Genomic DNA, 17,280 nt, shown 5'->3' with positions numbered 1-17,280 from the left:
TGCCCCCTTGATTAGATTAGGAGAGGGCAGGAGAGGGGGGTGTTTATGATTTTTAGCCACACCAGTGGGTGGGCTCAGCCAGATGTAACCTCCAAAAATCAGATTCATCCATGTTGGATTTTTAGAGACTGTTGCCTTCTGGGATGGATTTTTGCCACACTTCCCAGGAAGTGGTCATCACAGGGGGACGACCCTGTCCCTGATTGGAGAACCAGGGCCCCCCTGCTTTTCACCCAGGAGCAAGGATAAAACTGGCAGACCTGCACCCACGCCTCAGATCCCCTCCAGAATTCAACAAGAAAGGAACTAAAGAAGAAGAAGGACTGCCCTGCTGGACCCCTGGCCTGCACCTGGACCCTGCACTCAGAAGGACTGCACCAGCTGCACACTTGGGCTTCACCACAAGAAGGACTTTGCCTGGCTTCAACTGTTTAAAGGAGTGACTCCCTGTTTGCTATAGGTGAAAAATTGCTAAACCAGAGTCCCCTGCACCAACTCCTGAAGAAAGCGACCAGCTGACCACTGTCCAGTGGCCAAAAAGGAGTTTGCGCCAGGTGCATTCTGGGAGTTGAAGTCCGCACCCCCCAAGGACCATCACAGAACTTCTGGACCCTTGGGGTGAGCTGTGGACCCCAAAAGAACCTTAAAAGAACATCTGGGTGAAGCCCCAGAAGTTTGGAAAAGATTTGAGAATTTTTGGAAAAAAGCTCCAGAGAGGGACCGACCCGCCACGGAAATTCTAGCCGGCTTGCCTCAACCGCGACCCGGCCTGACTTCGTGGTTCGTCCCGGTAAAGAAAAACATCCAAAAAAGAGACTAAGTCCGAACGTAAAAAGTTGACCGGAACCTCCCAGCCATCGTATCCGAGAAGGGCTCCATGGACGTCGGATCAAGATCCAGGTTTACCCCGGTCGAAGGATTTTCATCTCGAAAAAACGACTAAGTCCGAAGGTAAAAGTCTCCACCGAGGAAACCCACATCGCGTATCCGGACAAGGGCTCCAGGAGGTCGGATTCAACTGGCAGATTCGTCCCGGTGAAGAAAAACTTCAAAATAAAGACTAAGTCAGAAGGTAACTTTTTAACCGAGGCCTCCCGCGACCTGTAGCCGAGCAGGGCTCCATCGCGGTCGGCCTGAAAGTTTGACTTTGCCCCGGTCGAGGTGCAACCAGATGACCCGAATGGCGCTTTTTGTTTCTAAGCGCTAGAAAAGTAATAATTCTTTAAAAATTCCTATCTCCGGTTCCCCTGAACCGATTTTAATCGTTTTTGTGTAATTTTAAAGATAAAAATATAAACTATTTTTATAAATTGGTTTTGGATTTTTAAACTGTTTCCTGTGTTTTATTTAATTACTGTTTTGTGATATTTGAATACTTTACACTTTGTCTCCTAAGTTAAGCCTTGACGCTCGTTGCCAAGGTACCAAGGGTTGAGCTGGGATTAATTTACTGAGACCTAACTGTACCTATGTGGAGGTTAGTGGCTTGTTGCTAGGTGTAGGTACCTACCTGCCCTACCAATAACCCATTTTCCAACAAAAACCATCCATACCACATGACTCCTGTCCTAAAAAAGACAGAAACCATGCCCACCTCCCCAATGGCCAGCACAGGGGACCAGGGTCCCCTGGGCATGACCATTGCACCCAGTGCCATGTAGGGGAGCCCACTTCAGGGTCCCCAATAGCACTTAAAAAAAATAAAAAATACTTACTTGTACTTACCTATACTTAACTGGGAAAGGGTCCCCCATCCTCTGCTGTCCCTCTGGTGTGGGTGGGGGGTGTCTCTGTGGCATGGGGAGGGCACCTGTGGGCTCATTCCATGGTACTCAATAATGGGAATAGGTCCTCAGGTCCCCTAACGCCTGCCCTGACCCATGCGTTAAATAATGGTGTAGAGCAAGCTTTGCACCATTATTTGAACCCTTCCTACTCCCCATGCGTGATTTTAGCATGGGGATAAATATGGCGATAAGGCCATAGAGTCATTTTTTGCACCGGAATGCCTACTTTGCATCTCATTGATTCAAAGTAGGTTTCCACGTCCAAAAAATGACTTTAACTCCATAAATTTGGTGCTAGATGAGTCTAGCACCAAAGTATAAATATGGAGTTAGTTTTGCACCGAATTTGCGTAAAACAAATTGACGCAAATTCAGCGTCAAGTATAAATATGCCCACAAGTTCTTTGCTGCGCTTGCCTGTGCCACTGGGAAAGTGCAGGAATGTGCTGTATATACAATATATGGCACGTTTTTGACCTCTTCCCCTGCACTGAGCACAAATTGCCAGCTAGCGCCAATGCAGGCACCCTGGCGCCAGGGTGCCTGCGATGTCGAGATTATTGTTTTTGTGCAGGAAGGGACAACTTCCTGCACAAAAACAATCATAAGAGGTGTTTTCCTCTTTCTATGTGTGCTGCAGAAAGAGGGAAAAATTGCCAGAAATAAATATATTTCTCCACGTTGCGTCACTCTTACACCCCCTTTGAGGTGGCATAGGAACCTGATGCATTCCCAGACTTGTAAATCTAGGAATGCATCAGATTTCCTTTCCCATGGAATGCCCCTTTCACACAGTATTATGCATGAAATGGGTCCATATTGACAAGGCCATGAAAGGTCACACAATGTAACTTTGCGTGGCCTTGTAAATATGGGCTGGTACACTGCACCACTGGAGCATTAAAAAATGATGCTCCGGTGGCACAGTGTACCGCTAGGGCCTCATACTATGTGTATAGTTGCACCCTGAGATGACATGGTTGAAAGGAGAGACAAGTGGAGAAATCTGTAGTTATGGGCATTTTTATTATCATCCCATATGTCAGTGTGAGCAGTGAAAGATCATATTGTTTTCTTCTGAAATTGTCCAATAATGTGTGACATATCTCATCAGTTAAGCCTTTCCTTTTCATTTGGTGGTATTACATCTTTTGAATGTACAGTTCAGGTGATGGACAACCCACATAGCAGATATGTACTATGCAAATTTAATAGGTATAAGTTACCATTTGTTGCTGATTGCTGCTTATTAAGGTTTTAGTATTATTGCAGACATTAATTAACAATTATATATGGATGTACATATCTATATAAAACCATGGAGAATCAGAGGGCAGCCTTTTTTGCTTACCTTTATATTGAAAGAGGGTTGATGGTTGAGTTGTTTGCAGTTATTGGGTTTAAGCTGAGGATTGTGTTTCAGGATGTGACTGTTTTCTTGGCTCTGTTGCCTGCATGCAGGTGGTGCAGTTATCTGAGAAATAGTCAAGTTTACAACTGCCTTTAGAAGAATATTTGCTCCTTGATGCTTCTAATGCTGGCTAGTAGTGAGTTCCAGAGCTTGGCAGCTCATACACAGAAAGCAGTGCTTTCTCCATATTTCTCACAGTAAGGTGGCCTAGTGTTAAGTGGTGCAAGCCTTGAGCATAGTGTTTTGTTGGGTTTGTAGTGCTTGAATTGAACTTGTAGATATAGTGGTGCTTTTCCCAGAGAGACTATGCAGACAATGCAGAGTGACCTAATTATTACATTTCTAGTTATAGGTAGCCAGTGGAGCAATTACAGGACTGAGTTCATGTGTTTTCTTTAAGTGAAGGAGAATAAGATGTCTTGCTGCAGCATTTTGGGTTAGTTGTATTTTGCCTAAAATGATTATGAGTGCACCAAGGTATAGGCTTTTGGCGTAGTCAAGCTTGGAGATTATGAGAGTGAGGATGATTTGCAGTTTATGTTGGTATGCAGGGTATTGGTAGATGTGAATTCTTTGTGCATAAGTATATAATGATTAGCTTAATACCAGTAGTCTGGTTTAAAGTTAGTTTATTCTGCTTATTGTGGAAACCTTATGGCCTGACTTAGATCTAGACGGAGGGAAATACTCCATCACAAACGTGACAAAATCCCATCCGTCTTATTAACATTCCATTATATCATCTGGGTATCGTAATACGGCGGACGGGATACCTGTCATGTTTGTGACAGAGTATTCTATCCACCAAGATCTAAATAAGGCCCTTACTGATTAGATGCTGTAAAACATTAAAAACAAACTAAGAAAATACACACTATAACTGCAATTGTGTAATATAGATAAACATATATAGATACATTTATCTGTATCTATATTCAATGAAAAAATGCAATGGTTAAAGCTTAGTTGTAGTTAGGAAAACATATTATCCCTATACAAATCAAGTTAAAACTAAACAAACATTGAAAATTCAAATTTTATATTTATACCTTTCATTTTTAATTTAGCACCACCTTTAAATTATTATAAGTAGCAGACCTACTTACACACTCTTTCAGCTTGCTAACCAGACACCCCTACATATAACTTGCCACTCTACCATGTACTGCGTTGTGACAAATAATGTCATTTGAGAAGTTACAAGTGTCATGAATGCTATTATTTCCCATGTTCAAAAGATGTAGAATGCAGGGGCACAAACTGTGCATGGAAAAGGCATGAGTTATAGTTAATTTAGTGTGGCGAGTAAGATAAAAAAGACTGTGTTCAGAGCTGCGTTACCTATAGTAATTTGAAATGGTGGTGGTTTTTATTTTTTTATATTTGTGTATTTTAAGTTAGATTTATATAAAAAAAATTTTTTTTTTTTACTATAAAATATCATTAACCTTTTTTTTCATTTTATGGTAATGGTTTTAATTTTTTTAGTAAAAATATGTTTCAAATTGCAGTGTGGAGTACCACTGATTGAGTGTCCTAAAGTGGAATGTAGTTCAGTACAGTAAAGGATAGTGTTGTAAAGTCTAGTGCGGTAGAGTGGAGTGTGGTGTCATGGAACAGAGGGAATAGAGTTGAGTGGCATAGCATATAGTGTAGTGGCTTGTGTATCGTATCATGGAGTGGGTTATCATAGAGTGGAGTGGCGTGTTACACAACATAGTGGTGTGTCAAACAGTAGAGCTGAGTGCTGTCCAGTGCGGTGTCGCTGACTACTGTGTCATGAAATGAAGTTTGATGTAGTGCAGTGTCATTGAGTAGAGTGCCATAAAGTGGTATAGGATGTAGCACATTGTTGTAGAGTGTAGTGGCACAGAGGGGAGTATAGTGGAGTAGAGTGGTCTATAGTTCAGTGTTGTCAAATGTAGTGTTCTACAGTAGACTGGTGCAGAATCATGTATAGTGTAGTGTTATACAGTGGAGTCATCATTATTTGTGAGAAGGCAGTGCATGGTAAAGTGGTGAATTAAAGTTAGTGTCTAGTGAGCAAGCTGAAAAGTGTGTGTAACTAGGTTTGCTACTTATAATTATTTGAAGGTGGTGGATACATTATCAATTACATGTATAACTATAACTTTAGAATTTTTAAAGTTTGTACAGTTTAAACCTGGTTTATTTAGGAAAAATATGTTTTCCAGACTAAGGTGGTCATTATGAACATGGTGAGAAACACTGCAGCACCGGCGGTGGCGGTAACTACAGCCAACAGGCTGGTGTTCCGGACAACCAAATAATGAATCCAATGAGAAACAAGAAGCGGTCCATCCACACACAGCTATTTTTGTAGTCCCACCGACAATAGAGGAGGCTGCCTTCAGGCCAGCGGAAGGGCGATACCTGCCCACCAAATAATGAAACACCACACCTCCATCAGTTCTGGGGTGGGAACCACCCTCAGGCAAAGTGTGGTGGAAACAAACAATATAAAGCAAAACACTCACCAGAGGTACACAGAACACGCCGACGCAGACATGGAGCGAGCATTGGAAATAAGGCCAGTGCTTCTGGTTGACATATTCCTCCAGGACCGTGGCCGATGATGAAGACTACGACGGTAAGTACCACAGCGTAGTACACATGGGAAGAAAGAGCATAGTTACACACCCACCCCACCCACTCCGCAATGCACTCCCAACCCCACCCACCATCCCAAGCCATATATACCATAACAAGATGTACTTACCAGACACAAGCCAACTAATACCTGCACCAATGCACACACCTGCGCACACTACATCCCCACAGTGAAACGCTGCACAACGGCTCAATATTGTGCCAACAGCACTGCTGGTTACTCAAATTTAATTGCAAAAAAAACAGGAATGTCCAAATAAGGCCATTGGCCAATCCACTGTAAAGTTACTGAAGGGCAAATATATACCAAACTTGACTCCTACGTGTGTAAAGGAAACTCCACTGAGAAGGGGAATCAATGGGGCAGCCAGCACCTCAGGGAACAGGGGCATGGGGTTGCGGGGTGTGGACTCAGGTCTTGAAGGGGGGTCTTGGGCTTAGGTTTAGGAGGTTGATGAGTTTAAGCCTGCCCTTGGAAGGAGGGGGAGTTGGGCCTGGACCGGGGGGGCGGAGGGCATATGGACCTGGGGCAATACAGGGTTTCTTCCTTCTTGGGGAAGGGGCACAGGAATGGGAAGGGCAGACTGGGGCAGACATAGACGAGGAAGGAGTGAACTCTGTAAGGGCATCTGAAAGTTTAGGGAGAAGACGGGGTGGGCCAGTGGGTTCAAAGAGGTCAGCACAGGAGAGGAAAAGCTTCTTAGGTGCAGTTCCAGGGGATCTGGAGGCAGGTCTGGGATTGGAGGTTGAGGTTGAGGGCGTGATCGTAGAGGTGTAGGTGTGCTGGACGTGGATGCAGGTGCCTGTTTAGTATGCCTATGTATGGTGGATGCGTGTGGTGTGGATATGTGTGAACGTTTGAGTGTTTTGGGAGGAGGGGGTGAACACATTGGGAGAAGACAGGCTGCCAGTGTAGATGGATGTTGTGAGGGTGTCTGCATGTCTGTTTAGTGTGCTGCAAGTATTTGTGAATGTAGACATGGGGAATGCAGGTGTGGTGTCTGGGGTGCAAGACTGGATGTTAGCTGTTGTGGTGACTGCAAGAATGGAGGCTGACATGGCCATGGAGACTTGCAAATCAACAAATAACAAGCAGAAAGTGCCAGACACACTACAGCTGAGCCTTCACACAGCGAACAAAAATGCAGACAGGCATCCGCCACAATCACACACATCTAAGGAGGACAGATGGCAACTCACCTACTCCTCTGGTCGCTCATTCAACTTCGCATACATGGGTAGGACCCTGTCCACCAGCTTCTCTAGCTCCCCTGTGGTGAAGGCCAGGGCTCGTTCCCCTATCACACACGCCATCTGAGGGACCAGAGTCAGGACACAGCAGCACATGCAGTGGAGTTCTTCCCTTCACGTAGTACAGGAGTCAAGTGTCAAGGGTCTGCAAAATGGCGTTAGATACCGCAGCGATGTGCACCGTCACTTCCAGCGGCGATCATGATTGGCCCAGGTTCCCCAGTGACAATAATGTAATCCAATGATCAGGTGCACGGCGGTGAACACCGCCTTCTGCCATGACGACTAACGCCAGCGGAATGAAGTCACTTCAACACTACAATACCTGGATGACAGGAGGCTGCCATTTTGCTTTCACCATGTCTCCATAGCCTGGCCGGGGCCTCATCGATGGCACCATTCTCTCACCCCTTCGTCGATTACTGACATGATTCTTTGATCCCCACATGCACTCATGGTTGAAAGTGTGTCTACACTGTGATGCCATTACGACTGAGAAACCTCAGCACACATTAGCCTGATGGTGTACCTCATTCTTTCTGTTTGTGTGTGTTACCTATGTGTTACATTGTAGAAGAGTAGAGTGACACCATGTGATACAAGTGTATGTTGAAACTCAAAATGTGGTCCTTCACCACCCATAGGTACAGACCCATGTGGCAAGGGAGGGTCCCATCTGTTTACAGACCCCTGGTAGATCTGGCCACAATGGAGGAACGTCACATCATCCCTACCTACCGACTTAATTGAGCTACAATCCTTGATCTCTGTGCAGTAATGGATCCTGTTCTGAAACCGGCCAATCGGAATCAGCATGCCATACCTACAACTCTGCAGGTGCCATCTGTGCTCCATTTTTTAACCACAGGATCATGTCAGGTAACAGTGGGCATGGCTGCAGGGGTATCTAAGCCAATGTTCAGCCACATCCTGTCCAGTTCCCTGGATGCATTTGTTCTAAACTTGCAAACTTATGTCCAGTTTCTCCAAAGTGCTGATCTCAAATCTGGATTCTATGCTTTTGCTAATGTCCCCCATGTGATAGGTGCCATTAATGGAACAACAGAGCTCTCCTACCCCCAAGAGTGAATGAACAAGTGTATAGGAATCATAACAACTATCACTCCATGAATGTCCAATTGGTGTGTACTGCTGATCAATACATTTCACATGTCAATGTAAGGTTCCAAGGATCAGTCCATGATTCATTTGTACTGAGAAACAGCAGTGTGCCACACAGGATGGGAGAACTACAGGGGGGCAGAGCTTGGTTCATAGGTGAGTGTGTATGACACTGGATCAGTTACATAGCTGACAGGCAGGCTGTATGCAAGTAAGATGCGTGGGTTCAAGTCTTCCTTCTCCTAAATTTGCAGGTGATTCTGGCTACCCCAACATGCAATGGCTCCTGACACTTGTGAGGAATCCCAGTTCAGATGCAGAGAGGAATTATAATGAGGCCCATGGTCGTACTAGGAGGGTGATAGAGTGCACTACATGACTCCTGAAAGCAACATTGGGTTGCCTCCATCTCTCTGGAGGATCCCTGTGCTATGTCCCTGACAAGGTGTGTAAGATAGTGGTGGCCTGCTGCATTCTGCACAACTTGGCTGTGAGGAAACCTATCCCACTTCTGGAAGAGGAGGCTGTTGTCCAACCAGCCCTGCAGCCTGAGTGGAGGGATGAGAGTGATGGTGAGGAAGAAGAGGAGGAAGATATCAACTCCAGTACCCAGCTAATCCGGCTATACTTCCAGTGACTCTCAGGTACTGTTCTATGATGCTGATGTCTTCACTTCATTGTTTCACTCTGACTCATGTAATAAGTACTGTGGTGTCATTTGTCAGTGACAATGCAAAATCATGACTGAAGTGGCAGATGCCAGTGCACACAACGGTATGTATAGTGTGACATATGTCAGACACCACAGTGTGTTGGATCCCCTCCTGCAATAAAGGTGGCATTATGATGGTAACTGGCTAATGCATTCACATTCACAATTCATCTCTCATATTGATTAAGGACATATATTTTGAGTTCAAAGGTGTATTTATTCAATGTCAAAATATACATGAGTGTTGGGACAGTGAAAGAGAGTGGGCACATGGTGAACAACATACTTAGGTACATATGATCAGCTGTAAGTTGCACAGGGGTATCGTCCATGGGGCCATTGAAAGATGGTGAGATGGCAGTGGCATGTCAATGAGGGAGCTCAGTAGCACACAAAGGAGACAGGTCAGGGCAGGGTCACTTCCTGGTGCTGGTCTTGGTCTTGGCTGGTGTTTCAGTGGCATATCTGGGTCTGAGGGCATGTTTGCGAAGGTGCAGATGGGGTGCATGGGTAGGGAACTAATGTCCTGTGAGTCCTATGGCAGTGTCACCAGTCCAGTTGATGCTGCAGATGTAGATGGCAGGGCAGTGTCCTGGCTAGTGGTAGGGACCTGCAGGTGGATGGAGGATTCAGGCTGGCTGTGGTACTGGCACTGCCGCACCACTGCAATGGAGGCCATGGTGGAATCAAGCTGTTTCCATTGCTCCATGGCATCCTGGTGGTGTGCTACCTGCAACCTCTGATTCTGCTCCAAGGTGGCCAGAATCCAGCCCATCCTGTCCTGGGAATGGTGGTATGCTCCCAGGACCTTAGATATCACCTCCTGGGCTGCTGCATCCATCCTTTGACCACCCCCCTGGGGTAGCATTTGGCGAGGCCAAGTTTGACACCAAACACAATGGGTCATTTTGTCCCCGCCGGTAAAAAACGCCTACCGCCGCTGTGACGGCCTCCAAAAGACCGTCACAGCGGCTACCAGCCATCCGCCAAAGTTTTAACACTGCCGGATTTCCGCCAGAAGGATGGTGGAAATCCAGCTGTGGCCATGCCGGTGGATGGCGGTAAGGTGGTGCTACTGCCAGATGCAGAGCCACGCCAGTCCACTGCTGCCAGCCATATTATGAGAATAACATGGCCTGGGGGTATTCTGCTAGTGCGCCCCGCCTCGTCTCCTGCCGGAGGACCCCCTGGACACAGGTAAGTGGGTGCTCCGACAGGGGAGGAAGGTGGGGGGTGTTATGTGCTTGTGTGGGGGTGTGTGTGTATGTCTGTGCGTGCGTGTAAGCAGGTGTGTGTTACGTGTTATAAGTGTGTGCATGCTTCGGGGTGTGAGTGCGTGTATGTTGAGTAGTGTGAATGTGTGTCTGTGTGTATGTATCTAAGTGTGTGGATGTGTGTGTGAATGGATGCATGCATGCGAGGATGAATGTGGGAATGAGTGTGTGTATGCGTGTGTGCATATGTGAAGAGAGGGGTGTGTATGAAGGGGGGTTTGGAGAGGTGGGGTGACCTGTGAAGGGGGAGTGGGGTGTGGAGTGGGGTGGGGAAGACCCCTATCAGTGACAGGGAAGGGATTCCCTGTCACTGATAGTGCCTAGCGTCATGGTTTTCATGGCAGTAAGGAAGCTACGAAAACCATGGCGTTAGGCAGGGTCATAGTCCTGCAGGTGGGCAAGTGGCGGCTGCTGGGCTGGAGATTCTTGTCTCCAGCCCGATGGCCATTACTGCAGTGGCAGTGGGTTTGGTACATTGGCGGTTTGGCTTCAGCCAAACCGCCAATGTCATGATATGGAGGAAAGTACCGCTAGCCTGTTGGCAGTTCTTTCCTCCATATTACCGCCGACTGCCGGGGTCATAATGACCCCGACAGTTCTGGCTGTGCAGAACAGATATCAAGTTGAGTATTTTCTTTTTCTGCTGGTAAAACAGATATAATTGAATCTGTTTACTTCTCAGAGAAAGAATTTGAAGTTATGTTGGTTAAATTAGGCATGGCATGCTTGTCCTTCAAATTGTTTTGAAGTGCTCACAGGTCGACGGCTAAGCCCTTATCTTGTGATGCAGTTAGAGGAGTTAGTGGGGCTTTAGTGTTGGGGGCACTCCATTGACCTCCTTAGTGGATGGACATAAAGCAACACATTTGTCTTGATGAAAGAGAATTTTGATGGCTTTTTTTAAAGTCTAGGCTATGGGGCAAACACACAAACACACTCGGGGGCATATTCATATTTGTTTTGTGCCGAATTTGTGTCATTTGTTTATCCGCAAATTCGGGGGCAAAACTAACTCCAATTTCTACTTTGGCGGTAGACCTGTCTAGTGCCAAAGTTACAGAGTTAAAGTCATTTTTTGGACGTGGAAACCTACCTTGCATCAATGAGATGCAAAAAATGACTCTATGGCCTTAGTGCCATATTTATCCCCCTGTGCTAAAATCACGCACGGGGAGGAGGGGTCAAATAATGGTGCAAAACTTTCTGTGCACCATTATTTAACGCCTGGGTCAGGGCAGGTTTTAGGGGACCTGTGGCCTATTTCCATGGTGGAATACCATGGAATAAGCCCATATGTGCCCTCCCCAGGCCCTAGGGATACCCCCATCCACACCAGATGAACAGTGGAGGATGGGGAACCCTATCCCAGGTAAGTACAGGTAAGTATTTTTTTGTTTTTTCTCAAGTTCCAGTGGGGGCCCTGAAATGGGCACCCCTACATGGCACAGGGTGCAATGGCCATGCCCAGGAGACCCGGTCCCCTGTGCTGGCCATTGGGGTGGTGGAGATGACTCCTGTCTTTTCTAAGACAGGAGTCATGTGGTATGAATGGTTTTGCATTAGAAAATGACGCTAGGCTGGGTAGAGTCATTTTTTTAAAATCTAACCTGCCTGATATCATTTTTTGGTGCAAAACCCCCTTCCCCCATACCGCACCCCCACCCATCTAATGCCATTTGTTTTTTTACACTAACGTACCCTTTGCACTGGCTTGCACCATTCCATAAATATGGTGCCCAGCTGTCACTCAAGAATGGTGCAAGCCGGTGCAAAACCTTTTGATGCAAAACTGCGTAAGTTCAGTTTTGCACCAAAAGTATAAATTTGTTCCTTGGTGAGGATGAAATAAGCAATGAAACTAATAATGCAAACATAGTAGTTAGGGAACTTAGAATAGATTTGTCCCTTTGGTAATCTGAGGGCTTCATTGCAACATTGGAGGTTGGACGAGCCAACCTCCAGTGCCGCGGGGAGGGTACCACCGTCATACCAGTGGTGTCCCCTGCCGTATTATAACATTACTGCCATGCTGACCGGTGGGAACATTGAGTAGATCATTTCTGCTGGTCAGTCCAGCAGGAACAGTGCTACCATATTGGAGCAGAGTCCTAATCTGTAGCACATAGTGGGCCTCCCGGCACCAGACAAAGCAGGCAGTGCGCATTTTGACTGTGTTGTGCAGTGGAGCCCCGACACTGGCATAAAAAGGCTGGCGGAAAGTGGGGTTGTAATTAGCCAGGCGGAGCAGAGTTCAGTGGCGTCCTAGCTGGTTACAACTCTGAGTGCCGTCATCCTGTCAGGAACCTTGTTGCCAGCAGAGACGGCATCCCCTGGCGTTCGACCACCAGGGTCATTATCTGGCAGTCAGACCGCAAGGAATGAGGTGGACCACCCGCCACCATGAGTCTGGCAGTCCTAGGACTGCAGGACTTGTAGTCAGGTCCTGAGTCAGAGAGTTCTTTTGACCCTTTCGTCAACAATGGTACATTTACAGGAACCATTGTGACAGCAGTTCCTAGAAATGCGAGAGATGTCCTCTGAGCCCGGCAAACATCAATAAATTTGGTGGCTGGAGTAGCCTCCCCAAAGTGAGGGTAAAGTAGTCCACAATGGCAGCTGTACATACTCCATCTGCTAAACACAAAATCAAGCCCTTTGCACTTGGACCTCCAAGTTCGTGACTGCTTTATCAATAAAGCAGTTTTTTTTTTTTAAGTGTAGCCCGTTTTCCTTAAAGGAAAACGAGCTGCACTTAAAAAAAAAAACGAAACCTTTAGTTTCGGTATTTTTTCAGGGCAGGTAGTGGTCCCTTGGACCACTACCTCCCCTGAAAAAATTGTTTTGGGTCCATTCGCAAAGAGGAAGGGGTCCCATGGGGACCCCTTCCAATTTGCGAGTGGGTTACCATCCACTTGAAGTGGATGGTAACTGCGATACCATTTGTGACCGCGTATGCGGTCGCAAATGGTATTGCATGCCACTCCGAATCGCAAATAGGAAGGGAACACCCCTTCCTATTTGCGATTCTGAAATGCATATTGCGAGTCGGTCCCGACTCGCAATATGCATTTCTGCATAGCAAAGAGGCATTTGCGCCTCGCAAACGGCAATTTTCGCCGTTTGCGACGCGCCGATCCTTTGCTACATCTGGCCCATTGTCCCTAGTATTATTGTCTAAAAGAATTTAGCGCTTCAAATGCTCCCATGTATTGAATGTATTGAACCTTTTCTGATTACAATGCGTACTCCATTAATTCTAGGGTTCACAACTTCCAAACACGTACTTTTCTGATTGGCTGTCAACACATTGCCCTATTCAAACAGTTTTTGAGTAACTTTCATCTGCACTCCAAAAGTGTCAGGCAGAGAGGAACCCTTCACATAAATCTTTCAATTATAAAAAAGGTATTAGGGAAATAACTGAATGCTCACCGCCCATATTAAGATAATGCTTGATTGTGCAAATCAAAGTTTCAATTTGTTCTGTGGAATTCATGCTTCAAATTACAAAAGGAGCGTTACATTCAAGTAGCGACATGCCCTTGCCTGACCAGAGATGTGAACAGTGTAAATATAGAATGTCCCATTGGCTCTGTTCAAATGTGGGTTTTGTGATACCCTGACATGCAACCTGCCAAATTACAATGAATCCCCATCCGTGAGAGTTAGTGCACTCATGGACTTGAACCATGTAGAAACCTCACAAACCCTTAAAATCAGCAATAATGCTCTTACTTTTTGAAGATAGATGTGATTTCCTAGCACAATTTTGCCCTCTGGGAATTAAAAACACGAGTAACCTGCTAGGTAAGTATGCAACGAATTTGAGAATTCCCACAACGAATGAGCTACTTTTAAGTTTTGAGGAAATTTCCTCCTGCTCACCCTATTTATATTTCTTGAGTGTTAAGTGTTTATCAGTGCGGTCAATGTTTCTTAAAAATGCCTTTGCTCACGTTAGCTTCTACTGGTGCACATTCCACTATCTATCCCACATTTCTATTTCATAATGGTAATTTTTGTGTTTGAACATGGCTTGCAGTACAAAGAGCTAAGTCCTCAAGACCAGCTTAGATTCCATATGATTATGCCTTATGCCTTAATGTTTTACCACCCCACACTTCCTGACTCCTTATCTCGCTTTTCTTCAGTGCTTTCTCTCTTTGTCACTGTTTTTCTTTCTATTCCTTCTTATTCTTTCTCTCTTGCCTGCCTTTCTCTCACTTTATCTTGGTCAAAGTCAGATTTTGAAATAACAAATTCTCGTCCACAAAAGGGAATGCCGGGGCCCACTACATACAACCATGTACACAAATTAAGCACTGCTGCTCTTTGAACAACTACACATGTTCAGGGCTTACCCAAAATCGTTTCTCTTGAAACGTTCTCATTTTCCAGGTCTGCTCCCTGCTGTTCCTTTCAGCCATTGTAATCCCATTGAATCTCAAAACATAGGGTTGATTCTTTATGGCAGGAGACTGGCTGCCGCAAAGTGGTCATTGAAGTATCACCTATATTTCCAGTAACACTGTCTTGAGATGGTCATTTCCACTTTGCATCACGTATTCCACTTCCTATGGCCCTTTGACAATGATTGATAGCCTGCAATGTATTTTCTGTGTTTCCTATTACACTGCATCATTCTTGCTCCGGGTTCTCTGTTCTGTGGCAGAGATGCTTTCATTTCAAGGGGGTAGGGAAACTGGAATTGCATTGTATTGACCGTGGAATCTTACTTTTGGTGACCTATCAATCTAGGCCAGGTACTTTGTGTGTTCAGGGGACGTCTAGCATGTTTTGTTTTCTACACTTTCATGCGAATATGTTGTGTTGTATCCTGCTTTGAAATGTATCCAGTATTCCCCCTATTGAAGAGCGTAATTGACAATAAAATACAAACAAGTGTGCAATTCCGATATAAAATATTGTCTCTAATATGTCTGCAGACTATTTGTGACATTTTAGTCGCGTACAGTAAGAACATTATATAGCTTTTGTGCTGCAATATGTTATTACAGGTGAATTTTCACAAGCCAATGTCTCACTGACAGCCACAATGTGATTAGAAGCATCAAAGAGAATAATACGTATTCGCCCTTTAATACATCACTGGTTAGCTTTTCAAACTGTAATATATCTACCCTAAACTTCAAGGTAATTCCGATATCATTATAAAAATGCATTTATTGCACTGTGTACATAAAGTATCAACAGAAAAATCTCAGGATTTTTCTGTTCATACTTCAATAAATATGCATCTGCAATAGAGTCATGGTACGTTGTTTTTTATACTCTGAGGTGAATGCCTCGTGGGTCTATTTGACAATGCGTTTTGTGGATACAAGAGGGCTCGCCACCCTGCCTGTGACTCACCGCCAATAAAAAGTGGCTGCAACGAAGGCGAAATTTGAGGATGGATATATATATATATATATATATGTATATATATATATATATATTAGCTACTGACCTATTAAACAGAATAAAAGTTTGGGTTTGCAAGAAACCACACGCTGCTGAGTGGATTAATTTCACAGTACAGTTTAAACATTCTATATACATTATTTGTAACCTGTAAATATTTTGCATCTAACCCTTTGTATGCCACGGACGTAATGGTTACGTCCATGGTGGTGCCTCTCAGGCGCCATGGATGTAACCATTATGTCTGTGTACTGGCCCTCCGAGGAAGCGCTAGCGCTCCCCGAGGGCCGGGTTCAGGGTTAGAAGGGGAATCGCTTCCCCTTTCCACACCCACGCCCCCCGGCGTCTGAAGACGTCAGCACGCTCGATCGCGCACTGACCTCATCAGAGGCCTGCCTCGAGCTTCCAGGGCGGAGAGGAAGAGATATTATTTTGTATTCTGATCACTGGAGGGGCTGAGAAAGGCATGAAAGGAGAGGAAAGGCCTTTTCTATCCTTTCATCTCTTTCTCAGTATTTTTGCTAATATGTTTAGGCCGATCTGCCCTCGGGGGGCAGAAAACCCCTAGACACCAGGGATATTTATTTATTTTTTATATGCGGGGAGCGAGCCCTCATGCAATTATTTTTAGGCCATTGAAACAACTAGACACCAGGGATTTTTTTGTTTTGTTTCATAGTTGCGCATAAGGGGAGCGACCCATTGGGCAAGGGACGCTCCCCGGGGTGGCAAAATATTTTTAAACCCCTAGACACCAGGGATACATTTTTTTTTGTTTATTATTTTTTTTCTATGTGGGGAGCGACCCCTTAGGCAAGGGTCGCTCCCCGGAGGGCCAACTTATTTTTAGGCCATTTCTGCCCCCATGGGGAAACCACTAGACACTAGGGTGGAAGGAAATTTGTGGCTCCTCCCAGATTCCAGAACTTACTGTCACCAAAATTAGAGGAACAAGTGTTTTTTTGGCCAAATGTTGAGGTTTGCAAAGGATTCTGGGTCCAGAACCTGGTGGGAGCCCCACAAGTCACCATGTCTTGGATTGCCCGAGGTGTTTAGTTTAAAAAAATGCTAAGGTTTGGTAGGTTTCCCCAGGTGCCGGCTGAGCTAGAGGCCAAAATCTACAGCTGGGCACTTTGCAAAAAACATGTCAGATTTCAATGTAAAAATGTGATGTGTCCATGTTGTGTTTCCTGTCGCAAGCATTAGGCCTTCCCACGCAAGTGAGGTACCATTTCTATCAGGAGACTTGGGGGAACACAGAATAGCAAAACAAGTGTTATTGCCCCTTGTCTCTCTCTCTACATTTTTTCCTTCCAAATGTAAGACAGTGTGTAAAAAAGACGTCTATTGGAGAAATGCCCTGTAATTCACATGCTAGTATGGGCACCCCGGAATTCAGAGTGCAAATAACCACTGCTTCTCAACACCTTATCTTGTGCCCATTTGGAAATGCAAAGGTTTTCTTGATACCTATTTTTCACTCTTTATATTTCAGCAAATGAATTGCTGTATACCCAGCATAGAATGAAAACCCATTGTAAGGTGCAGCTCCTTTATTGGCTCTGGGTATCTAGGATTCTTGGTGAACCTACAAGCCCTATATATCCCTGCAACCAGAAGAGTCCAGCAGACGTAAAGTATATTACTTCAAAAAATCTGACATCGCAG

Source organism: Pleurodeles waltl, chromosome 3_1, assembly GCF_031143425.1.
Source record: "Pleurodeles waltl isolate 20211129_DDA chromosome 3_1, aPleWal1.hap1.20221129, whole genome shotgun sequence".
Lineage (NCBI taxonomy): Eukaryota > Metazoa > Chordata > Amphibia > Caudata > Salamandridae > Pleurodeles > Pleurodeles waltl.
The sequence above is the reverse complement of the archived record's forward strand: the minus strand, read 5'-3'. Positions refer to the sequence as shown.